At 46.7% G+C, this 27,213-nt stretch overlaps 1 long non-coding RNA gene across 1 annotated transcript; it reads right to left on the bottom strand.

Moving 5' to 3' along the window:
- Positions 1-2,124: 2,124 nt before the first annotated feature.
- LOC144507519 (uncharacterized) lies at positions 2,125-27,213 on the bottom strand. Its single transcript, XR_013500113.1, has 3 exons — positions 27,131-27,213; positions 13,317-13,409; positions 2,125-2,277 (listed from the first exon to the last, which is right to left on the bottom strand). It is a non-coding gene; the product is annotated as an uncharacterized LOC144507519 (long non-coding RNA).

Genomic DNA, 27,213 nt, shown 5'->3' with positions numbered 1-27,213 from the left:
AAGCTTTTGGGCCACATGTCCTAATCTCTCCTCGAGTGTGTTGGTGTCAGACTTTAGGCTGACAAGACTTCTGGAAAGTAGTTTGGGATACTTTAAGCGCATTAAAAGGTGCAAAATGAAGATGTTGGCCGGAATTCTCCAGTCTCACTCGCCTCTGGTGAGAATGGAGAATTTGGTGCTCCATTCACAGCAGCGGGACTGGAAAATCCCAGCTGCAGGCGAGGTTGGAGAATCCCGGCCTGTTGTTATCGCTTTGCTACACACCTTTTTCCTGATTGGGTAATGAAGTGCTATTTCTGCATCTTTGGATTGTCTGCACTCCCAATCTCGGGTATATCTTGGTGGGCCTGTATTCAGTGCCATTAACCCTGGGGGAGGCAATGATGCAGTGGTATTGTTACTGGGCTAGCAACCCAGAAACCCCAGGTTTGAATCCTGGGGCAGGCAACGGTGCAGCGGTATTGTTACTGGGTTAGCAATCCAGAAACACAGGGTTTGTAATCCCACCTAAGGTGGAAGGGAAAAAAAAGCAGTAAGAAACGGGAAGCAAGAGAACGAGTCTTGTATAGGTTAAAATGATTTAAAAACAAAACTAGGAAGTAAGAATACTGATTCAAATTGTTTTTTTTTCCTTTTGTAAGATGGTGAAACTTGAATTCAAGAAAAATCTGGTATTTAAAAGTCTAATGGTGATCATTAATCTATTGATTTAAAAACAACAGGTTCACTGTTCACCAGTTTCAGGGTTTAGGGCCTCTGTGGGATTGTTGTCGGTGCAGGCTCGATGGGCCGAATGGTCTCCTTCTGCACTGTAGGGATTCTATAATTCTATGAACCTAATTTGTTTGCGAGCCTATTAGTGAGTTGAATGTGTGCAGCGTAATCACAAGCCAAAAGTAATGGATCCCCGAGGGAAATTTAAGCCTGAATCACTTATGAAGAAGAACGTTTGATAATCCTGTAATTGCCAACTGTGACACAACAGAACTCCTCTCAACTGCTAGTCGGACCAATGATGTTCAACCAACGTCTCGTTGAAGATCAAACTCAAATGAGGAGTTGAACCGAAGAATATAAGAAGTAGGAGCAGGAGTTGACCATTCAGCCCATCGAGCCTCGTCCACCGTTCAATACGACCATGGCCGATCTTGATCTTCAACCCAATTTTCCCACCTTCCCCATATCCCAGAATTCCCCGAGAGATCAAAAATCTGTCTATTCCGGCCTTAAATGTATTCAATGGTGGAGCGTCTGCAATACTCTGGAGTACAGAACTCCAAAGATTCACAATCCTCTGAGTGAAGAATTTTCTCCTCATCTCAGTCCTGAATGATTGGCCCCCTTATCCTGAGACTGTGCCCCTCCCCCATGTTTTAGATTCCACCCCCTCCCACCACCCCACCCCTGCCCCCAGTGGAAACTCAGCATCCACCCTCAGAACCTTGTAAGTTTCAATGAGATCACCTCTCTACATTCTAAACTCCAGGCGATATAGACGTGGTTGATGACTCAGGATCACTTCGCTGCAAGATTGGACCTTTGGTGGATCAGACGTTCACTGGGTAACAGTATAGAGCTGCCAACTGGCCATCCCACTTCGGATAGTTCCACTGCTAACAGTGACATGAGGGTGGTGCGGTGGGGGTAAGGCAAGGAAGGGGGACTACACTACTCGGCCAGCTCTGGCAACTTCTCAAATCTGAGTCAAAGACCCCAAACATAACTTTAGAGCATGGAGGAAAAGCTTCCCATCATGCCTGTCTTTGACTCTTTTGACGCCCGTGGGGGAACACGCAGCATAGATCACCACTTGCAGGCACGTGGGTGACAACAGTGCAGCGAAAATCAAACTCCTTCAGCGAATACAGTTTGCCAAACACTTGACTTCCAATGGATGAAGATGGTGGGCCTTTAATAGCCATTGGCTCATTTAGATGCAGCATGGATTCATTCAGTGCTCCCAGTTCAGGCCAAGAATGCAGGACTAAAAGTTGTAGAACGGTGACCCATGACCTTTCACCCTTTGACTGGTGCGAAGTGCACTGAAAAGAATGCATGAACTCCCCTATCACGCCACAAAGTCAAGCATTGAAAGAATCGATATAAAATTATGCTCACCACGGCAGTTCGTCCTTGAGGTAAAGTTATTTGTTCCTAATTGGTTGGTGTATCCTTTCTTACAGGTACAGTAGAAACTCCCAGGTGAATTGTAACATTCTGTGTTTGCGCCGCACCTTGCCTCTGTAGTATACTCGTCACCACCACACTCATTGTCATCTGAAATGAAGAGAAAGAAGGTTACAGGCTTTAATAGAGATCTAAGAAAATAAAAAATATGTGCGGTAAGATTTGTACCTGATGCACCATTTAATATAATCATGGCTGCTCTTCCAACTCAAGTCCAGGAGTAGGTCACTTGGCACTTCATAGAATCGTACAATCCCGACAGTTCAGAAGGAGGCCATTTGACCCATCGGGTCTGCCCCGCCATTCAATCAAGGCTAATAAGTTTCTCAAACCCATTCTCCCGCCTTTTCCCTGTAACTTTTGATGCCCTTACCAATCAAGAACCTATCTATCTCTGTCTTAAATACACTCAGTGACTTGGCCTCCACAGCCTTCTGTAGTAATGAATTCCACAGATTCACCGCCTGCTGGCTGAAGAAATTCCTCCTCATCTCGGTTCTAAAGGGTCGTCCCTTTACTCTGAGGCTGTGCCCTCGGATCCGAGTCTCTCCGACTATTGGAAACATCTTCCCCGCGTCCACTCCATCTAGGCCTTTCAGTATTCTGTAAGTTTCAATGAGATTCCCCCTTATTCTTCTGTGCTCCATCGAGTACAGACCCGGAGTCCGCAAACACTCCTCGTACGTCAAGCTTTTCATTTCCGGGATTATTCTTGTGAACCTCCTCTCGACTCTCTCCAGGGTCAGCATATCCTCCCTTAGATACAGCCCAAAATTACTCACAATATTCCAAATGTGGTCTGACCAGAGCCTTGTAAAGCCGCTGCAGTATAATATATATAACATATATACAAAATCACCCTGATATCATCATGCCTAATTCTTTGAAGCTCTAGTCAGTGTCTCAGCTTCCACCCTGCTCAAGCTTGCTGAGAAACATACACGTTTCAATAGTATCATCTCTCATTCTGCTAACCTCCGGGGAACCTGGGCTTAATTTATTCACCATCTCATCTCATCCCAGGAATTACATATTGACTTTCCAGCAGAATAGTCTTTATCTCGGCACTGCGTCTTTGCTTTATCGTTAAATATACGTTCTCTAGTGGTTGGGAAAAATCCATCAATTACATCTGCACTCGAAACCTCTGAACTTGTTGCATTCTGCATTCAAACCACACGGGTCTGTCTCACACTCATCGTAATCTGGAATAAAAATCAGTTCTTTAAACCTGGGCCATAATATGGTTATACTGCAGAGAACAAAATCGCTGATTGGCTGGCAAGTGGAATTTGATTGGTCCAGGCATTGCCATGGAGAAAGCTGAGGCGAAGCAAGCTCCTGGGACCATTCTGAAAAGTAAAGTAAAGTTTATTTATTAATGTCACAAGTAGGCTTGCATTAACACTGCAATGAAGTCACTGTGAAATTCCCTTAGTTGCCACACTCCAGCACCTGTTCGGGTCAATGCACCTAACCAGCACATCTTTCGGACTGTGGGAGGAAACCGGAGCACCCGGATGAAATCCACGCAGACACGGGGAAAACATGCAAACTGCACACAGACAGTGACCCAAGCCAGGAATCAAACCCGGGTCTCTGGCACTGTGAAGCAGCAGTGCTAACCACTGTGCTACCATGCCGCTGCACCACTGAGTGTTTACTGAAATATGAATGGATATTTTAGATGTTGTTTCTCCATCAGAATAGTATTTACCTCGGCACTGAGTCTTTGTTTTATTGGTAAAGGTAGGTACCCCAGTGGTTGAGACAAATCCATCATTGCAGCTGCAGTGAAAACCTCCAGATATGTTGATGCTTGCTGCATTCAAGCCACATGGGTCTGTCTCACATTCATCAGTGCAAAATAATCAAATAATCTCCCTGAACACCTTCAAGTACTGATCATCTTTCAGCCCTGCTCTAGCTTCTGCCTAATGAGAGGTTCCGCTGACATTTACCTCGCTGTGCCATGGCTCACTTTCTAGAGAGGTCAAACTCAGAATGTAAACCTCATTCAACATCGTGAACAGCAAGTATTTTGCTGGGAAGAGATACTGATATATTCCTTATTAATATTCATTCACGTGTAGCACAAAGCCCGCACTTATTGCCCATCCCTAATTGCCTTTGAGAAAGCGGTGTTGAGTCATCTTCTTGAACTGCTGCAATCCCTGTGGTGTAGACACACCCACTGTACTGTCTGTAAGGGAGTTCCAGGTGTCCGACCCAGTGACAGTGAAGGAATGGTGATCTATTTCCAAGTCAGGATGGTGGGTAACTGGAGGGGAACTTGCATTGGTGATGTTCCCATGCATCTGTTGCCCTTGTCACTCCAGAGAATAGAGGTCGTTGGTTTGGAAGGCGCTGCCTACGAAGCCTTGGTGAGTTCCTGGAAATTCATCTTGTAGATGATATACACTGCTCCAACTGTGCATTGGTGGTGGAGGGAATGAATGTTTGTGGATGAAGTGCCAATCAATTGGACTGCCTCGCCCTTGATGGTACCAAGCTCCTTGACCGTTGTTGGAGTGGCACTCATCCGGGTAAGGGGAGAGTATTCCGCCACACCCAAGACTTGTGCCTTGTAGATGGTTGACAGGCTTTGGGGAGTCAGGAGGTGAGTTACCACAGAATTACCAGCCTCTGACCTGCTCTTGTAGTCACAGTATTTATATAGCTGGTCCAATTCAGTTTCATGGTAACCCCAGGATATTGATAGTGTGGGATTCAGCAATGGTTATACCATTTGTTTGTCAAGGGGTGATGGTTTGATCCTCTCTTGTTGCTGATGGCCATTGCCTGGCACTTGTGTGGCACGAATGTTACTTGCCATTTGTCAGTCCAAGCCTGAATGTTGCACAGGTCTTGCTCCATTTGGCCATGGACTGCTTCTCTATCTGGGGAGTCACAAATGAACTGAATATTATGCAGTCATTGGCGACCATCCCCACTTCTGACCTTATGATGGAGGGAAGATCATTGATAAACCAGCTGAAGATGGTTGGGCCTTGGACACTACCCTGAGGAACTCCTGCCCCTGAGGAATGTCCTGGAACTGAATTGATTGACCTCCAATCACCAAAAACATCTTCATTTGTGCTAGGTATAACTCCAATGAGTGAAGGGCTTCCCCCCTGATTCCCATTGACTCCAATTTTGCTAGGGCTCCTTGATGACATTCTTGGTCTAAGTCATGGACAGTTCCCTCACCTCTGGCATTCAGCTCTTTTGGCCATGTTTGCACCAAGCTGTAATGAGTTCAGGAGCTGAGTGTCCCTGCCAGAACCTAAACTGAGCCTCAGTGAGTAGGTTATTGCTGAGTAACTGTCACTTGATAGCACTGTTGATGACCCTTTCCAACTCTTTAATAATGATTTGGAGTACACTGATTTGGCCAGGTTGGGTTGTCCTGTTTCTTGTGTATAGGACAAACCTGGACAATTTTCCACATCGACGGGTAGATGCCAGTATTGTAACTGTCCTCGAACAGCTTGGCTAGGGATGCAGCAATCTCTGGAGCACAAGTCTTCAGTACCATTGCTGGAATATTGTCAGGGCCCATAGCCTTTGCAGTATCCAGTGCTTTCAGTTGTTTCTTGATATCACGAAGAGTGAATTGAATTGGCTAAAGACTGGCATCTGTGATTCTGGGGATCTCCGGAGGAGGCCGAGATGGACCATCCGCTTTCGCACTTCTGGTTGAATAGATAAGATAGAAGCAGGGAAGTTGTTTCCACTGGCGGGTGAAGCTAGAACTAGGGGGCATAGCCTCAAAATAAGGGGAAGCAGATTTAGGACTGAGTTGAGGAGGAACTTCTTCACACAAAGGGTTGTGAATCTGTGGAATTCCCTGCCCAGTGAAGCAGTTGAGGCTACCTCATTGAATGTTTTTAAGGCAAGGATAGATACATTTTTGAATAGTAAAGGAATTAAGGGTTCTGGTGAGCGGGCAGGTAAGTGGAGCTGAGTCCACAAAACGATCAGCCATGATCTTATTGAATGGCGGAGCAGGCTCGAGGGGCCAGATGGCCTACACCTGCTCCTAGTTCTTACGTTCTTATTATGTTCTTATGTTAAGATTGTTGCAAATGCTTCAGCTTTATCTTTTGCATTGACATGCTGGGATCCTCCATCATTGAGGATGGGTTTATTTGTGACGCCTCCTCCTTCATTGAATCAATTAATTGTCCACCACCATTCGCCACTGGATGTAACTGCCGAGTTTTGATCCATTGTTTGTGGAAACACTTAGCCCTGTCTATTACTTGCTGTCATGCTGTTCGTTCCTGTGTTACAGCTTCATCAGGTTGATATCTCATTTTCAGGTGTGCCTGGTGTTGCTCTTGGCATGCCCTCCTGCAGTCTTCATTGAAACAAGTTTAAAACAATAAGCAAGGTTATTAATCTCCTCCTTAGTGTAACTCAATTATTGCATGAGTGGGAATCCACTTTGTAAACTTGACTAATTTGTATTTCCAGTGAGGCGATTGACCATTGGGAGTACCTCTTGGGGATTGGTTGAAGGTGTCATGGGATATGGTGTCCATTACAATGAATGGTGGGGGAATCTCTCTCACTCTATGTGGTCCCATTGGGGAAAACCTCATGCCTGGAGAATGCATTTCTAACATGACCCCTCGTCAATATTGGCTGATTACCACTTTCTTGATCTAGAATCATAGAGTTATAGAATCCCTACAGTGCAGAAGGAGGCTATTCAGCCCATCAAGCCTGCACCAACAACAATTCCACCCAAGTCCTTTCCCCACAACCCCACATATTTACCCTGCTAATCCCCCTGACACTAAAGGGCAATTTGCCATGGCCAATCAACCTAACCGACACATCTTTTGGACTCTGGGAGGAAACTGGAGCATCCGGAGGAAACCCACGCAGACACGGGGAGAACATGCAAACTCCACACAGACAGTCACCTGAGGTCGGAATTGAACCTGGGTCCCTGGCCCTGTGAGGCAGCAGTGCTAACTGTGCCACAGCACTGCCCTAGATTTTTTTATACATCTATTGACAACACTTAATTGCCACACTACGTAACTTTCTCAAATATACAGATGTTTCCTGTCTTAGCAAGACCAGTCAACTCACATTTTGCTTCTGAATGCATTGAACTTCCTTAAATTAATGCTGGAAAAATAATTTGCACTTTTTAATATGGTTGTTACAGAGAAGATACCTGGAGAAAGTGTGACATTGTATTTATTGGCAAGGGGAATGGATCTTGCTACTGGTATTGTTCCATTTCTAAACAAATTGAAGAGGAAGAAGGACTTTCCTTTTTAGAGCACCTTTCAGAAATTTAGGAAGGCCTAAAGCACTTTACAACCGATTAAGTATTGCGATTATTAGACAATTCTAGAAGGTTGAATGTAACGTCTAAGCTGACACTCCAATACTGTAATGAGGGCGGGCAATATTAAAAGATTCCATAGCACTGTGCCAAAGAAGAGCAGGGGAGTTCTCCCCAGTTTCTTATTCCTCAACCGACCCTACAAATAAAAATTACCGGTATCTGGTTATTGTCTCTGAAATAACCCCCAGGACTTGCATGGGGAATCACGGATTGACCTCCCTGTAAGACTTATTGATTACGAGCTCCCTGGGGATTGGCAATTAATTCACCAGGTGGAGATCGTATACCGAGCCCTATATAAAGCAAGACCTGGAGTGGGTCCATTATTGCATTGTCCCGGTTGGGATTTGTTTGTGTTCACCATAGGCTTGTGGTTTTGCTTTATTTTATTTTGTGCAATAAAACACTGCTCGTTTACAGCTGACTCCTGGAGTTATTATCGTCCCATCGCTTACTTTGCTGCACATAAATTACCTGCTGCATTTTCTCAATACAGCAGTGACCTAGATTTCAGAAGTATTTCATTGGCTGCAATCCACTTTGGGACACTGAAGATTGTGACAGGTGCTTTACAAAATGCAGGTCTGTTTGACTGATGCAGACAAGGTTCAGGAAGCACAAGTTGTAGCTCTCTGTGCGATAGGGACCACTGACTGATCGAGTTTAATGTCTTTTTACCAAAGCCTTCAAAATTTAAAAAAAGCTGAATTCAAAGAGGTAATTAAAAGATTAGAATAAATGAATTAGTGAGGTAGATTTTCAACATTGAAATCAAATGGAGGTACTTATCAATAATGGTGTTGGACAAAGAGGAAAAATACATGCATACTTTCAAGTTGTACAGAGAAAAGCATGGTATGTGAACAATTTCTTTACCATTTGGGTATAGAAGGATATGGGCCAAATGCGGGCAATTGGGATCAGCTTAGGGGTTTAAAAAAAAATAAGGGCGGCATGGACAAGTTGGACCAAAGGGCCTCTTTCCATGCTGTAAACCTCTATGACTCTATGACCATGGCAGATTGTCCTTGTGGTAAAGAAAACTTTTCCTGATAGGTTGACGTACCCTTTCTTACATGTACAGTAGTAATCCCCAGCTTTATTGTGATATTCTGTGTTTGTGCCGCACCTTGCCTCTGAGTATACGCATCATCACCGCACTCATTGTCATTTGGAAAGACGAAGGTCAGGATTAGAAGGTTCTTTTTCCCTTTTGTTGAATGAAGGGTCACTTGGGAACCAATGGGTTTTTCTCTCTTTTGGTGTTAGAGAGGGGAGTATCGTTTATGAAATGATAATAGTGTAAAGTGCTGCTGTGCTAAAATCCTCCTTCCGATTTCGACTTCAGCTGGGAACACCAGAGGCGCGACCATAGAAACATAGACGATAGGAGCATGAGGAGGCCATTTGGCCCTTCGAGTCTGTTCCGCCATTCATCACGATCCTGGCTGATCGTTCAACTCAATAGCCCAATCATGCTTATTCCCCATTACATCTTTCTGCCCCGCTACGCTGGTCGAGTAGCGGTGTCAGGCCGGTCACGATCCTCCCAGGCCATTTTTATTGACTAATCAGCGACATGCCAGGAAAGGGCACAAAGCGGACTTAAATATTTATAGCTTCATTAACATCTGTTTAGTGAGCTCAGGATGCTATTGTCCGGCTCACTTAGACCTCCGACTTTGCAGGTGGAGATTCTCTCTGGCGAGGATCACAACTGGTCCTCACCAACGGCAGTGATGGTCTCACCAGTGGGATTGGGGTCATTGAGGCCTCCTAGGTGGTTGGGGGCAGGTGGTGGTGGACCCTGGCAGTGCCAGCCTGGCACCCTGGGACCGCCCATCAGCCATCCTGGCACTGTCTGCCGGGCACCAGGCATTGCCAAGAGGGTGGGGCATGAGGGGGTAGGGCTTCATGGGGGTACAGCCAGACAGGGGGGCTGAGCAAGACAGGGGAGGATGGGGAGGAGGTCGGTAGGATGAGAGGGAAGAGGGAACTCTGCGTGAAACTCCCAACTGCCAAAAGAATTGACAGTGTGGGAAAATTACGTGGGGTGGCTCTGTGAAAAAACCAGAGTGGAACACTCCGGTTTTCAGACTTTTGTGATTTCCCATCCCACTCGCCACAGGAATTGTAGTGGGCAAGGGGTGGACCATGCAAAGGTCCATTGATCCCGGGTGGGATTTTCCAGTTTTGGGGTGAGCGTGGTCGGAAAATCCTGCCCTTTGAATTTTTGGGGGAAAATTGTATCCTTGGACTTTCACGGAGTCATGGAGACTGCGCCTTATCCAAAATGGCGCCGGGACCCCAGATCTGGAAGTCACGCCTCCTATTACCAACAGATCTTATTTTTGTCAGGAGGGGAAAGGAAGTGGAGTGTGACTCACACACGGAGGAAACCCAATCCCAGTGTTGCTGAGTTCAAACAGACCCCATTTTCTCCAGAGTGAAGTCCGTTTCGCATAGTGTGTGACTTACGATTTTTAAGATTTGACGTGAGTGCTCATAAAACGTGGAAAAAAGCTATGGAATTGCCAAGCTGTCAAGTTATTTAAATCCCCTACCCTTTAAGTTTTGACAAGAAACAAACATGTTTCTCTGAGTTGAAAAAAAATGACTCTTGTAATTTGTTTAGCAGAGCATTAAGGGCTATTAGCATCATATTATTTATGCTTTACTTCTTTCACAACCTATCATTATCAGAGCTGGAGGCCGATAAATTCACAGTTTGATTGATATCTCCAAGAGGTTGTGAAGGGATTAGCTGTCTTTGATGTGACATTCTGATTGCAATTGTTTATGTTTATAATGGATCAAGTACTTGATAAGGGGTTTAAATGTATTAAGTGGACATTTATCAATGAGACTGTTTTCTTTAAATATAAGGATGTCCAAAGATGTGCGGGTTAGGTTGATTGGCCAGGTTAAAAATTGCCCCTTAGAGTCCTGAGATGCGCAGGTTAGAGGGATTAGTGGGTAAATATGTGGGGGCAGGGCGTGGGTGGGATTGTGGTCGGTGCAGACTTGATGGGCCGAATGGCCTCCTTCTGCACTGTAGGGTTTCTATGATTTCTATGATAAGGCGGTCTTTAATAGATGCCTCGCACTTTATTTCATTTCAACTATGAAGTATGTCCATAGTGGATACTGGGTACAAGGGTTAGCAGGTGGGATTTGTTAATGTGCCATGTAGATGATGATATATCAATGATATTCATCAATCATGTGTTACACTCTCTCTCTTTCTCTCTCAAGAGAGAGAGGTTGGAATCATGTCTAGGAGCGACATGCCTACTCTGTAACCTGTTCAGATATAGTACAACTAAACAAGTGTGAAGCAGGTTCCAGGTTCCATGCCTCCAGTCCGTTTAAGAACCAAGTCCCACGCTTAGAGTCCATGATCGAAGAGCCAATCCAGAACAGTAGTGACTGCAAACAATAGACTTTTCTCCACTGGGCAGAGTGATTAATACGCAAACCATGAAGGAGTTAAATTCTATTTAGCATCAGTGACCACAAAACCCATCATTGTTGACACTCTTGAAATTTATTCTCCTACATACTTAGTATATCGTGTTACTCACTGCAAGTGCAGGAGCACTGTCTAACACATATAGCAGATAATGCAAACGCTTTTTTCTTGGTGGTTACAAGGGATTACGAACTAGTACCATGGGCAAAAATTCAGGTGAATCTCCAGGGAATGGTAAATATTTTAGATTCATTGTTTGAATGTGCCTTCATTTCAATAAACTGTGTACAGTCACATTGATAATCCTTCAATTTTATCAAACCTGATTTGCAGTGATGTCTGTGCACCACACAAGTCTCCCCCACACTCTATTACATATCGCCAACGTATTCCCCTCCCCTCATGCCTGCAACAACCTTCATCTTAAGTACATTATTTGTATATGATTCAATCATCATGTGCTAGCAAGTTCCTTATTCTCTTTCTTTGCACTTTAAAGGCCTGATCAGCAATGTTTTCTGAGTTATGTGTGTCCATTTCCAGAAGCCTTTGCTCCACCACTCCATTTAGTTTCTTGCCTTCCAAGAGGTTAGAGACTCTCTCAGGTCTATCAACACGCGAGGCAGACAGAACATGTGTTTATGTCTGTTTGCATAGCTGGCTTTTTCTGGAAAAGGTCGGTAGTAGCTGTAGCTTGAGGGGCACTTCTCCACAGTGGTACAGTGGCGAGCACTGTTGCCTCACAGTGCCAGGGAACTGAGTTCGATTCCCGGCTTGGGTTACTGTCTGTGTGGAGTTTGCATATTCTCCCCATGTCTGCACAGGTTTCCTCCGGATGCTCCAGTTTCCTTGGACACTCCAAAGATGTGCAGTTTAGGTTGATTGACCATGCTAAATTGCCCCTTAGTTTCAGGGAGACTAGAATAAATACGTGGGGTCACGGGATAGGGCCTGAGTGGGATTGGTACGGGCTCGATGGGTCAAAAGGCCTTCCTCTGCACTGTAGGAATCCGATGATTCTATGATTGACATCAAAGCACAGATGATCAGCAGTCTGACCTACTCTCATTGTCAATACGTCATTGGCGTATGGGAAAGATTTACACGTTGAGAATCAACCTGTCTGGCCATGTTATAAATGCATCTGTGTGGCCATCGCATCCCTGGGTGGGACTTGAGCCCAAAGCTCCTGATTTAGAGGCTGTGATGCTGGACCACAAGAGAGCAATGACCTCCTTAGTCCTCCCAGCAAAATGAATCACCTTACATTTCATTGAAAGTTTGTGGGTGCAATTGTCCATTTTTCAAGAGGTGTGCAGCCTTTTCTGCCATATTTTCCAACACTTTGCCTAAAAAAAGGAAGCACATCCCACAGCTTCATATCAGAGACTCTCAAAAGGACACCCTGATCAAAAAAAATGAAGCCCCTGCCATGGACACGCTACACACCCCATCTTCCCAGACAAGGGACCCCACCCTCCTCCACCTCCCAGGTAATGATCCCCAGTTCCTCATCTACCCAGGACATCTACCCCCCCGTTCACCCCCACAATATCCTTCCTCTCCCCACACACTCACAGACATCCCAAATGGAAGCCCCTCTGGCAGTGCCAAAGGCAGTGTCGGGAATGCTGGGGTACTGCCTGGGCATGACCTTCTCGCTACTGGGGCTGTACTTAACTGAGCACCCCCGATGTGCTCAATTCAACAATTCCCCATTTTATAAAACCTTTCGTAAACCCTACCAATGTGACGTCACAAAAGACCATAAGATATTGGAGCAGAATCCGGCCATTCGGCCCATTAGATCTGCTCCACCATCCAATCATGGCTGATAACTTTCTCAACCCCATTCTCCCACCTTTCCCCCATGACCATTTATCCCCTTACCAATCTCTGACTCTGTCTTAATCCAGATGTGGGTGGGGGAGATCTGTACGTGGGTGGGTGGGAGGGGAATGATACAGTGGGAAGGGCTGGTATACGTATGCTAATGGGGTTCCCGGCTTTACATGGTGGGAACCCCATTTTGTCATCGGCGGGGATGGGACAATTGAGTGGGAAAATACCACCGGCATGGGACTCCCTCTCGATTCTCTTCCCCTGCCGCCATTCCTACCTGCCAAAAATGGGGTGGAAAATCACCGCCCCGCCCCCCGCATCCCTTCCGTATCTCCAACTGATGTATTTCTCAAAAATCTTGCTGCTGTCTCGTGTTAATTTTTTTGGTTATATATCACAGAGTAAGAAAGGAAGAGAAACTAGTCTTCATGTAGGACTCACCAATGCAGGTCTTGTTTGGTAAAAGATAGAATCCAGGAGGACATTGTTTGCCCTCAACTCTCCTTGGGCTCCATCCATTGCCAAAGTAAATCACTGGGAGTAAAAGGAAAGTTCACATGTTTGACGCAAATATTCATACCAAGTCCCAATCAACCATCACTTCTCTTCTTGCCGGTCTATATTGGCTCTCCTTATGTTCAAATCACTCTAAGGCTGCGCCACTCCCTATTTCTCCAAACTCCTCCAACTCAAAAGACCCTCAAGTTCTGTGACTCTCCCAAACATGCTAATTGTGCATTTCTATGTCCCTACTGTGCTTTGGTGACTGTGTTTAAAGTAGTCAAAAGCACACTCTAAGCTCTGGAATTCCCACCCTAAACCATTCTGCCTATCTCACCTGCTTTAACACATGGCTTGAAATACTTTGGCCAAAAATTTAGTCACCAATCCCATAAGTTTCCCCCTGTGCCTCAGTGTCAATTTTATTCTGATTGCATCCTTATGAAGAATCTTGGGAAATTTACTGGGTCAAGGGTGCGATGTAAATGCAAGTTATTGTTGTGCCTAATTTTTGAATAGGCATTAATTTGCTTGTTTCCCTTAGAAACAGAAAAACCCTTAACCCTAAAAAACTTAGGCCAGGTCTTCTAGTCCTGCCAAAGATAAAGTTTAAAGTTTATTTATTTATTGGTGTCAGATGTAGGCATACATTATCACTGCAATGAAGTTACTGTGAAAATCCCTTAGTCGCCACACTCCGGCACCTGTTCGGGTACTCTGAGGGAGAATTTAGCATGGCCAATGCACCCTAACCAGCACGTCTTTCAGACTGTGGGAAGAAATCGGAGCACCTGGAGGAAACCCACACAGACACGGCGAGAGTGTGCAGACTCCGCACAAACAGTGACCCAAACCAGGAATCAAACCCTGGTGCTGTGAGGCAGCAATGCTAACCACTGTGCCACCGTGCCGCTTAGGATCAACGGACTCTTGGTTTGTCCCCATTGTCCGCTTTGGGGCTGGAAAATCCTGGCCTTGGACATTTTTTCCACTTGATGTTCAATGTCAGCATTAAACTCAGGCCGTGTGGAAGGTAAATCTGTCCCCAATGTGCCAACATTGTGTCCCAAACCCATTTGCAGAAGACATGCAGGCCACCTTTGGTGATACAGGCTATTTTTCACAGAACCTGAAGGATCTGGGACTTTCCCAGATGGACTTTTAATCTGAACCTCTAAAGAAATTTCAAATAATTAATTAATAAGAAAGAGCGAATTCTTAAAACTTGACCAAAAACAGGCATGTTGGGAAGTTTGATTAATTCAGAGAATTTTTGCAGATGTTATCATTGCTGCAAATTGACTGAAGGCTGACTCAGAATTGTTGAACCAGAACAGAATCCGTAGAATCCTTAAAATGCAGAAGCAGGCTTTTTGGCCCAACCAGTCTGCATGTCCCTCCGCATGTGCACTTCACCTCGGCCCACTCCCCCGTCCTATTCCCGTAACCCCGTGCATTTACCATGGCTGATCCACCGAGCCTACACATCTTTGGATACTAAGGGGCAATTTAGCATGGCCAATCCACCTAACCTGCACATCATTTGACTGTGGGAGGAAACTTGGCACTCGGAGGAAACGCACACAGACATGGGGAGAATGTGCAAACTAAACACAGTCACCCAAGGGACTCACTCAGTTAGCTCATTTGCAGACACAGCAGCAAGTTCACAAGTGACTACAGGGATGGGTTTTGCTGATAATCACATCCAACACTGCACTGTGTTCATTCTGACAGATGTTTCTGTCACCCAAGGACCAGGGAATTGAACCCCAATCCCTGGTGATGTGAGGTACCAAGTGTTATATTCTCTCTGTGTCACTTTGCTGCTTACAATGATAAGGGAAGCAGCTAAAGATAAGACACCTGGCACTCCTTGCCAAATGTGTCACACGTATTAGCAAACTGTTCTTGCACTAGCAAGAATGTGAAAAGAAGCATCTTCGTAAGAAGCTCAAGGAGAGTGACAAACAATCAACACCTCAGTCTTCCAAAGACAGATTGGTCTTTGGTTTCACACTGTATTCTGGACTGTGGCTGGCCGCATCTCTGCAATACAAACAGTGGCTTATAACATCAAAGATCAACTATTTGGAGAAGTTTTCAACCTTGTTATGCTAAGTTGTCCAAGTTGGCAATTGAATTCAGACAGCACTATTTTACTGCAGAGGTTTGTTTTGAAATTTACCATCTCCGATGCCAGTTTGCGGCGTCTTGTGCCATGTTTCAACAGTCGATGATGACGGGCAGGAAAAGACCGGCCAGGTTTGCCAAGCCATCACTTCACTCCAAAGAGCTGGTGCATTGGGATAAGATCATTCCCTTCGCTCCCGCTGGAACCTGCCCCCACTGCCCAACTCCCCCAAAGCCGTGTGGTTTCCTGCGAGCACAGAAAAACCTGCTCCCCGGGTCAATAAGAAATACCCCAGGTAATTCCCCTCCGACTCTCGCAGGGTGTACAAAATCAGTCCAGGAGGTTACATGGACTAAGTGCCATCCCTGATGTGATCACTGCCCCAGTCAATAACCAACCCAACGCCATCACAAAAGCACAGCACTGACCACACCAGCCTGGAAGGCATTTCAGATGTATGATGTATGATGAGCAGACTGAGCTGGGCTAAACTCAGTTCACATTGAGAGGCATAAAGCCGTTGACCTGGACTGATGCACACACTCAGTTCTTTGAGGTGAACTCATGGTCCCACTGAGACCCCCTATACTCCAGTCTTTTGGTTTTAGACGCAGGCAAAACGATCGGAACACATTTGCTGGAATGGCACAAAGCTGATCTCCTCTCAATGCTCTGCGCCCAGTGCATTTCTCAAGCTATGGGTTTGAAGGCTGTGGGAGTCCCTGTCATCACATTGTTGCTGGAGGCTGTGAGATATGTGCTTTAACTGCTGCTGAGCCGGGGTGCCACTCTGGTTGTAACCTTTGATGTCCTGTCAGTGTTGCACTGGAAGGTTTTTGTCTAAATTTCACAGTGAGAGGCCATTCACTCCAACTGGTCTATGACAGCACTTATGCTCCAGCCAAGGAATGGTACTAATGTCACTGAATTGGTAAACCAGAGGCTCAGGTTCCTACATGGGTTCAAATCCCACCATTACAGCTGGCGCAATTTGAGTTCAAATAATTAATGATAATTTACAATAATCCCGGTGTTAATCCATTAAAAACCTACCTGGTTCGCGATGGGAATCTGCCATTCTTACCTGGTCTGGGCTACCTGTGACTCCAGACACACAGCAATGTGGCGGATTCTTAACTCTCCTCTGAAATTTCCTTGCAAAGCACCCAATTCAAGAGCAATTAGGGATGGGCAACAAATGCTGGCCTTACCAGTGACACCCACATCCCATGGAAGAATATAGAATCATAGAATCATGCAGTACAGAAGAGGCCCTTCAGCCCATCGAGTCTGCACCGACACACGAGAAACGCCTGACCTCCCACCTAATCCCATTTACCAGCACTTGGCCTTGAATGTGATGTTGTGCCAAGTGTTCATCCATGTACTTTTTAAAGGTTATGAGGCAACCTGCCTCTACCACCCTGCCACTCTGGTTGTAACCTTTGATGTCCTGTCAGTGTTGCACTGGAAGGTTTTTGTCTAAATTTCACAGTGAGAGGCCATTCACTCCAACTGGTCTATGACAGCACTTATGCTCCAGACTATAACCAGCCTCTGGGTAAAAAGGTATTTCCTCACATACCCCTGAACCTCCTGTGAATCTGGAAATACTCTTTATCAGGCTTGACTTTGACAAAAATCGATTCAACTCCAGGTATCTGGTTAACTTCTTTATTCCCTTTTACGACGTCGGGGTCAGCCTTCCGTAATGGTGCGGGTTACCGAAGCCTGCAGCCATCAGGGGAGACTGAACACATTTCCTGCGCTTTTTACAGTTCAAATACTGTTTCAGAACCGGCGCCAAAAACATCACGTGACCGCACCAACCGCAAATTCAAATACTTTTTCAGAACAGGCGCCAAAACATCGCGATCTAAGCAACACTCTACATATATTTACATCCACATTCCCCCCTTTTATCACTCTGTGATAACCACTAACATCGTCGTGGCTTGTTCAATTCAGGTTACAATTGTATTTTCATCAAGTCCAATATTACTTTATCTCCCTCATCCTCTGCATCCAATTCTGCCTCCACTTCTCGTCGGGCTTCCTCCTGGACTTCATCGTCCAGTATGAGTTTGTATTCCTCGTTCCCCTCCTCACTCGTGGCGACCATCATCAGTTGAGTCGGTCGTGATCCTATCGATTCCAAGGTGGTCATCACCCAAGTGATGAGACACTTTACAATGCCAATTCCAATACTTATACAAAGAACTAAGAGTATGGCATATAACCCCACATTCTTTAACCAACCAAGCCATCCTGACAGTTCCCATTCCCCCAATCCCTTGCCTTCTGTAATAGAACATAGAAAAAACTACAGCACAAACAGGCCCTTCGGCCCACAAGTTGTGCCGAACACACGCCTACCTTCTAGACCTACCTATAACCCTCCATCCTATTACGCTCCATGTACTCATCCAGGAGTCTCTTAAAAGACCCTATTGAGTTTGTCTCCACCACCACTGATGGCAGCCGATTCCACTCGCCCACCACCCTCTGTGTGAAAAACTTACCCCCAACATCTCCCCTGTACCTACCCCCCAGCACCTTAAACCTGTGTCCTCTCATAGCATACATTTCCACCTTGGGAAAAAGCCTCTGAGAGTCCACCTGATCTATGCCTCTCAACATCTTATACACCTCTATTAGGTCTCCTCTCATCCTTCGTCTCTCCAAGGAGAAAAGACCGAGCTCCCTCAGCCTATCCTCATAAGGCATGCCACTCAATCCAGGCAACATCCTTGTAAATCTCCTCTGCACCCTTTCAATCTTTTCCACATCCTTCCTATAGTGAGGCGCCCAGAACTGAGCACAGTACTCCAAGTGGGGTCTGACGAGGGTCTTATATAGCTGCATCATTATCCCCGGACTCCTAAACTCAATCCCTCGATTGATAAAGGCCAGCACACCATACGCCTTCTTAACCACCTCCTCCACCTGCGGGGCCGATTTCAGAGTCCTGTGGACCCGGATCCCAAGGTCCTTCTGATCCTCTACAGTACTAAGAGTCTTTCCCTTTATATTGTACTCAATAGACCCTAGTGGCTGGTCAATTTGGTTCAGGTAATTAGTGAGATCAGTAGTGACCTTATCTAGTCCCAGTATGCAGTTATCCTTCACTATGGCACACATGCCTCCTTGTCGAGCCAGCAGGTAATCCAAGGCATATCTATTCTGCTGTGCATACAGCCTGAGTTTCTCTAATTGGACGGTGATGACCCGGAGGGCCCCCAATGGCTCGGACAAGGAACCATGCTGGGAAGTAGGGTCCCTATTGCCACCGCCTGGGGTAAGGGTAGGACAAATAATTGGTGGTCGTACCATTGAAAAAGAAGAAATACCCTGTTTCAGTGTATATGGTCTCTGAACACTTTTGCCATGTCCCATTGGCTCATGGCCGGTGATAGGTATCATCGGTTCCCAAGAACAGGGATCTGGAACCTGTACATGATGGTTCCATCCGTCTTCCTCCTACATTAATCTGTACTATCGTAAAGTCCCTACCGTAAGCATGAAGGTGGGTGCCATTCATATGGCCACAAATTAGATTTTCCCCTTTTCCCAAAGCTATGCAGGTAGAATTCAAACACTTACAGATTACTTCATCTCTCTGGGCTTCGTACCCACATTTATGCTGATGGCAATGCTTGCTCAGGCAGGGGTGATCCTGGCACACATAAACTATGGAGCATCCCCAAATATTCCCCTGCACTTACAGCACAGAACATCAAGCTGATGAGCTCCAAGAGTATTTTTGCCAATTTCATGTTGGTTCGTCCTTACTTGACCACTACCCGAAGAGGACAAAAACATAACGACAAGCATAACAACCACAGAGTAAAGAGCATGTCACCCGGTACCGCCTCTTATACTAATCATCCGTAAGATCCTCCTCACTGCCATCCTCAATTCCCCCCTTTTTGGGATCGGCTTGCCCGATCAATTTACAGTGGTGGAGGTGGACCCAAGCATCGCGTCCCGCCATCTTAGCTGCTGTAGGGGTGGTTAACAAGACTTGGAATGGGCCCTCCCACCACGGCTCTAAATGCTTGCGAGTCCAATTTTTGATAAGGACAAATGCGCCTGGTTTTACTTTAGTGGGAGTGGATAAGGTAGGTGGTTTACCGTAAGCAGCCCAGACTTGCGAATGAAGATGACGCAAAGAGTGGGTAAGGGAGAGGATATATGAGGTCATTTCATCCATCATATGATGGAAATGAATGGGTGTCTTTGACCCATCATCCCAAGAGGTCCGCAGGGGTCGACCATATAAGACCTCCGCGGGCGAGAGACGGGGCGGTCCTGCAGGGGTGGTTCGTATTTGAAATAAAGCTACAGGGAGTAGTCTGACCCAAGACAGACCTGAAGTTTCTACAAGTTCAGCCAGCTTGGTTTTGAGCGTTTGATTGGAACGTTCGACGACACCAGCAGCCTGGGGATGGTGAGCGCAATGGAGTTGTTGGCGAATATTCAGCGGGGCGCACAGTTCCTTATTGACCGATGCAGTAAAATGTGGGCCATTGTCAGAACTCAGGCAGGTCGGGACGCCAAATCGAGGCACAATTTCGCGCAGTAAAATCCTGACGACAGTTGTCGCTTTGTTATCCGATGTAGGATACGCTTCAATCCACTTACTAAAAGACATCCACGATTACTAAGACATATTTATACCCCTGCCATCTCTGCAACTCAATGAAGTCCATCTGCAGGGTCTCAAAGGGGCCTGCCAGCAGGGGAGTCTTACCCAGATCACAGGACGCACTCTTGCCCGGATTATGCTGTTGGCATATCAAACTTAGACTTTGTGCCACGTCCTGTAGGCGAGGATGCCACCAGGAAGTGAGGAGTAAATCACTAAGAGCCCTTGCACCACAGTGAGTTGCAAAGTACACAATCAATTACCCAGAGAGCCAAAGTATCGGACATACAGGTTTCGTTAGCAGGGGTGATCCAGACTCCGGATTCTGGGTCCACCCTACAGCCCAGTGCATTCCATAAATCTTTGTTGCGAGGCGAGGCTTCTTGTTGCGACCTAAGAACATCATCGATGGTTGGCATGGGTTTCTCAGAGGCAGGGCCATCTGCGTCCAGACTTTTCCCCGCCTCATCATTCGGGGCACAATCGTCTGACAAGTTTTAGAAACCAATTTGGCCGCCTTATCTGCCCTATGGTTACCTAAAGTGACAGGGTCTTTACTGGCGGTATGGGCGGCGCACTTAGTCACTGCAATGTGTGCAGGCAGAAGAAGGGCCTGTAGTAAGTCAGACACCAGTTGTTTGTGTGAAATAGGGGCGCTGGGTGATGTAAGGAAGCCTCTATTCCTCCACAGTTGTCCAAAGTCATGGACAACTCCAAAAGCATACTGGGAGTCCATGTAGATGTTAACATTCAGACTCCGACCCAGAACACAAGCTCTGATGAGGGTAAACAGTTCGGCTTGCTGAGCCGAGAAAGGGGTCTCAAAAGCTGCTGACTCCAAAATAACCCCCTGGTCATTCACAATAGCGTTACCCTGAGAGCCGATGGCCTCTCTCGTCAATGGAGGCACTGCCATCGGTGAACATGATGAGATCGGGGTTCGTCAGAGGAATTTCAGAAAGATCGGGGCGCACGGTGGTGTCTTCCCTGAGAAGGACAGAACTGTCATGTGGAGGGGAATCAGCGACCTGGGGAGGGTGGGTCAGGAAATTGGCTGGATTAATAACAGTGCAATACTTAAAGGTAAGTTGAGGATTATTAAGCAAATAAATCTCATATCGGTTCTGTCTGGCCGCAGTCAGATGTTGTGTCTGTAACTGGCCCAACAGTGCTGCCACCGCGTGAGTGGTATATATGACAATGGGCTGTTGTAAAGTCAGATTTGCAGCCACCTTCAAGCTGAGGTAAATAGCCGCAAGGTTTTGGGTGCAGTGTGGATATCCGAGCGCTACAGGGTCCAGTCTAGAGGAGAAATAGGCAACCGGTCGGTGTCGGTCACCATGAAGTTGAGTCAAAACCGAAGTAGCGCAGTCGTCAATGATCGTCCAGAAGAGTTGAAAGGGTCAATTGTATAAAGGCCTCCTCAGGGCTGGTGCCTGTATTAAGGACTGTTTTAATTCACTGAACGCCTCTTCTGCTTCTGCGGAAAGGTCGAAGGATCCCTCCTTAGCTGTATAAGGGGTTAGTGTTTTTGTTAACAAAGTCACATTGGGGATCCACTGCCGGCAGTAATTAATCATACCCAACCACCGTCGGACTTGCTTGGCATCAGTGGGACTGGGGAAGTGTGTTATTGGTTCAATTTGACTTTCTTCCAGGTGACGAGTGTCAGCGGACAGCAGGACACCTAAGAATTTAACAGTGGTCTGAGTGATCAGGACCTTACCGGGAGACACAACGTAGCCTGAGTAGGACAGGCAATTCAGGACCTGAATGGCATCTTCTCTATTACTGCATTCGTCCGAACTTGCTATCAGCAAATCATCAACGTATTGGATGAGGGTTGATCCACTAGCAGGGGTTAAATTCTGTAATTGTTTTCTGGAGACACTGCGAGAAGAGGGTAGGCGAGTTAATAAAGCCCTGAGGTAGTCGAGTCCAGGTATATTGTTGGCCGTTGTGGGAAAAGGCAAACAAGAACTGACTATTCGGATGTAATGGGATGGAGAAAAAGGCATGCTGAAGATCAATGACCGCGAACACCCGAGCATTAGCTGGAATGGAGGCCAGGATATGGACTGGGTTGGGCACCAAGGCATGTAAAGGCTGGACGATAGAATTGATGGCTCGTAAATCCTGGACGAGGCGATATTCATTTGGGTTTACTGGTTTAGGGACTGCAAGGATTGGGGTATTACATGGGGACTGACATGGTAATAGAATCCCTTGATGTAAAAGGCTATCGATCAGTCGAGTGATACTCGGAACGGCTTGCGCCTTTAAGGGATATTGCTGGATTGACGGAAAAGTCACATTAGGTTGCACCAAGATCTCGATGGGTTCAATATCCGTAAATCCAACCTGCACAGAGTCCATCCCCCATACAGAGGGGTTAGTGTATTCTATAATGTCCTTTCCCTTGTGCCGATGGAGGACCGCAGTGGAGACCTGCGGGTGGTGATAAAATTGGATACACAGGTTCCCAGGAAGCTCTTGTTTGTCCGTTCTGCGTGGGTCAGCTAATTCCACCACTCTGTGCACCATGGGGCCCAGATCTTTGGCATGATTGGGTGGGGTGACGGATCTGGTAATATGCGGGGCCACTCCAGACGGCTGTTTCCACAATTGGAGAGGGACATTGACATAGTCAGCTTCACCCTCCGGTCCCCGAACCCAGGCACGGGTCTCAATGGTCCATGATGTACCTTCAAAATCCTTGAAAAACATTGCCAAATCGTGATTCTGGCCACTGTGATCGTAGGCAAGGGTCACATGGCGTGTGGCACCCACCAGATCTAAGGTCCATCACTGGGGAACTGATGCGACGTAACACATTCGAGGAGATTGTGACATGTCAATTTGGATACCAGCCTCTGAACAGCAGAGTCGAAGTTGAAAGGCACACAACAAATCTCTCCCCATTAGGTTGCAATCGATTCCAGTGGTGATAACAAATTGATGATCCACGGTTTTGCTCTGATAGGACACCGGAACCTTTTCTGACACCGCATATTGCAGAACTTGACCCTGGAGTCCAGAAAATTTTGAGGTTTTTTTCGATTGGGGTAACTTCAAGGTGGCTTGTACGGAGGACATAGCTGCCCCAGTGTCTACCAGAAACCGATACCAGTGACTATAGAGCTTCAACATCAATAAGGGTTCTTGGTCGGATTGGGACTCCATCAGTAACAGCATACGTTGTCAGAAGGGATTCTGCTGGGAAACTGGAGTGTAGGGTCCGCGTCTATCACCTCCCCTAGTCTGCCTTCTGCTGGGGCACTCCTTGCTGTAATGTCCCAGACGGTCACAGTTAAAACAGCCATCAGATCTGGCATTATTCCGGCCCCGTGGGGTTCTCTCATGTCCTCGATGCAGGTTATAAGGTGGGTAATGAGTATATGGCGGGCCATAGAAGGGAGCTGTGGGGCCACTTGGATGGTTTCTATATCTATATCCCTGCTGGCCTACCCACCCTGGATAATAAAAGTGAGGTTCCATTTGATAATGCACCTGATCAGGGTCTCCTCTGGTAGGAGGCTGCCGCGGTTCCTCTTTCATTACATATTCAGTTTTTTCAGGTTTGACCTTAGCCTGATGTTCCTCTTTCAGGCCTTGAGGTTCCCCTCTAGTGTCCCCTTGTGAGTTTGGCCAGAAGGCTTTGACAGCACGGGACATCTGCACGGGGGAGCTGTCTGCCCAATCAATGTTATTGGTCTTTATGGCTGTCGCCACCATGGAAGGGAGACAATGCATAAGGATTGAGCAATACTGCGGCGAAGGGTTCCCCTCCGCATACCTCTGGTCTCCTGACTGAGTTTCATAGATTTCGTGGAACCTTTCTAGGAACTCCTCTGCCCCTTCACTCTTCTGGGGTTTCAATTCCAATATCTTGGACAAATCAACAGGCTTCTGCAAAGTGCGACTGACCGCCTGAAGTATCAAATCGATGCGTTCTTGCCCCGTATTATTAATCGGTAATAGATCGTCATGAATGCGGACCGGGTGGTCGTACGTGCTTACATGGCTGAGGAATCGGGTGCACTCCGATGGGGTCAGCACCTGACGAACCAATGCCCACAGGTCTCTTGACTCAGCGCCATAAACCTGTATAGTGGTGCGAAGGAAGTCTACAAATTTTTGCGGGGTCTTATGCCGATCAGGTGCGCCGCCTAGTATGGCCATCAATTCATTTGGCTTCCATGAGTAATATACTTCCATAGTTGCCCGGGAGTTTACGTTGTTTGGGTCGTGTCGAGGGCTGGGCATTGGTTTTATAGGGTAGTTCCCAGGGTGATTATTCGTCTGTGCTTCAGATTCATTGCCCTGGTTTTTATGGCTCCGTGTGCGACCGGAAGCAGGTTCGTCTGCTGGAGGTTCAGTATGTTGGGCGTCGGGGCTGGGACAGTAGGGACTGGCTCTGGGACTGGTGACATTAATTACAATTGGGGTCTGCGAACCTAACATGCCAGGGAGAGGGGGGTACAGGGTCAACTGTTGTCCCTGGTACGGGGGAGGCGCAGTTTTACCCTCAGGAGAAGGGGCAGTTGGACCAAGGATCTCTTCCCGTGTATCGGCGTCCGCATTAGATGCCGTCGAGGGTGGTTCTGCTAAGGGCTGCCCGGGCTCGGCTGCTCTTGAGGTGTGTGAGGCGGAAGATGTGCAGTTACCCCTATCATCCAATTTTGTAGATCCTCATCTGTATCATTATCAGTGACCTTAATGCCATCCATCATGTTCCCTATCTCAGAAACCTCACGATCCTTGAGAGAACATTTTTTATGTAAGCATTCCCTTTTCAACACCTCAACCGGTTTCAGAGTCCCTCCCTCCATTAATTCTATTCCCAACTTAACAGCATTGTCCTGCCAGCTGGATAGGAGACTCTGCTCCTTTAACTCCTGACAATATTGCAACCATAACCCTATAAGCTCCTTCGTCTTCCTTCCCATATTCTTTCGCCAAATTTGTTGCTGCGCAGCTTTAACAAGTTGGATATTTTTGGTCCCTCCTGGGGGCCATTCGGATGGCCCTAATTTATGGGTCAATGCCCCCGACAATTGTCTCAATTTGGTGGCTTTATCCGGATATTTTTCGCAAAGCATTTGTAAGGCTGAATTTGTCTGATTGGTTGTATCCAAATAGTTCCCCATTTTTAAAACAAACTGTTGTATTCACTCAATACCCCGGTAAATTCAATTGGAGCTCTAACAATTCTATCACCACCTCACCAGTTCCCTGGTGACCCTCGCTGATCAACGGCGACCCTCAGTGAATTACGGTTCTGGCCAATTATTCACTGACTAATTAATTTCTACCTCACCGTTTTCACAGCGACCCAAATAACACCCGACCTGGAGTTGCACAAGCTGACGAAATCACAGGCTATTCCGTCGGGGCGGCTGGCGACAACAAACGAAAGGTCAAGAAACACCAGAATTACAGGGCAGAGGAAAACCAAGTGGTTGCATCAACGGTACTCACACACTTGGGTGGCCAATTCCTCAGTCCCGGACTTGGTGCTGCTGACTCTAACGCCGTTTCCTGTCGTCCGCCGACCGTTGGAATCCCACTTCTGACACCAAATGTGAATCTGGAAATACTCTTTATCTAGCTTGGCTTCGACAAAAATCGATTCAACTCCAGGTAACTGGTTAACTTCTTTATTCCCTTTTACGACGTCGGGGTCAGCCTTCCGTAATGGTGTGGGTTACCGAAGCCTGCAGCCATCAGAGGAGACTGAACACATTTCCCACGCTTTTTACAGTTCAAATACTGTTTCAGAACCGGCGCCAAAAACATCACGTGACCGCACCAACCGCAAATTCAAATACTTTTTCAGAACAGGCGCCAAAACTGTCTGTGTGGAGTTTGCACATTCTTCCTGTGTCAGCGTGGGTTTCCTCCGGGTGCTCCGGTTTCCTCCCACAGTCCAAAGATGTGCGGGTTAGGTTAATTGGCCATGCTAAATTGCCCCTTAGTGTCCCGGGATGCATAGGTTAGAGGGATTAGCGGGTAAATGTGTAGGGATATGGGGATAGGGCCTGGGTGGGATTGTGGTCGGTGCAGACTCGATGGGCCGAATGGCCTCTTTCTGCACTGTAGGGTTTCTATGATTCTATGAAAACATCGCGATCTAAGCAACACTCTACATATATTTACATCCACATTCCTACCCTTCATCTTGAACTTGTTTCCCCTCGTGACTGATTCTTCAGCGAAGGGGAACAGCTGCTCCCTATCCACTCTGTCCATTTCCCTCATAATCCTGTGCACCTCGATCAGATCATCCCTCAGTCTTCTCTGCTCCAACGGAAACAACCCAAGCCTAACCAACCTCTCTTCATAAGTTAAATGTTCCATCCCAGGCAAAAAGGTCTTCTCTCAACACAGTTTTTTATTCATTTGTGGAACATGGGCGTCGCTGGCTGGGCCAGCATTTATTGCCCATTCCTAGTTGCCCTTGAGAAGGTGGTGGTGAGCTGCCTTCTTGAATCGCTGCAGTCCATGTTCTGTGGGTTGACCCACAATGCCGTACAATGTTGTACTTAAAACACCTGCATTGCTGCCCTTATTTCGTTAACAAAGGGTTGAGTTGTGTGGTGGACCTCAGTTGTGCCTTTGTCCTATATGGACCACCGTTGTGTGTGTTTGTCATACCTGGACACATCCCCTTCCAGTTTGGTTCCTCCCCTCAGCACCTAGTATAAAGGTGGCTGTCTCCTCCCCCTTGTTCAGTCCAGGTCGGTTAGTTGTTGGGATCTGCTCCTGATTCTGTTGTGAATAAAAGCCTACACTTATATTGGCATATCGGTAGTCTTTCGCCTTATTGATAGCGCATCAAGTTGTTTATCAGCATAGTTAGTTTGACATTCTTTGAGGAACCACATTTCACATTTCAACACATATTACAGCGTGACCAAATATAACAGCATTGTTGAGATTGGTAACTCCATCTGATGACCCCAGACTCACCCAGTATTAGATACGCTGCCATTTCTGACCTCATGACCTTCCAACCGGGGTAACTCAGGACCAGTCACTCCTGATCGTATCTC

The sequence above is a fragment of the Mustelus asterias genome, chromosome 19 (assembly GCF_964213995.1).
Source record: "Mustelus asterias chromosome 19, sMusAst1.hap1.1, whole genome shotgun sequence".
In the NCBI taxonomy this organism is placed as follows: domain Eukaryota; kingdom Metazoa; phylum Chordata; class Chondrichthyes; order Carcharhiniformes; family Triakidae; genus Mustelus; species Mustelus asterias.
The sequence above is the reverse complement of the archived record's forward strand: the minus strand, read 5'-3'. Positions and strand labels throughout refer to the sequence as shown.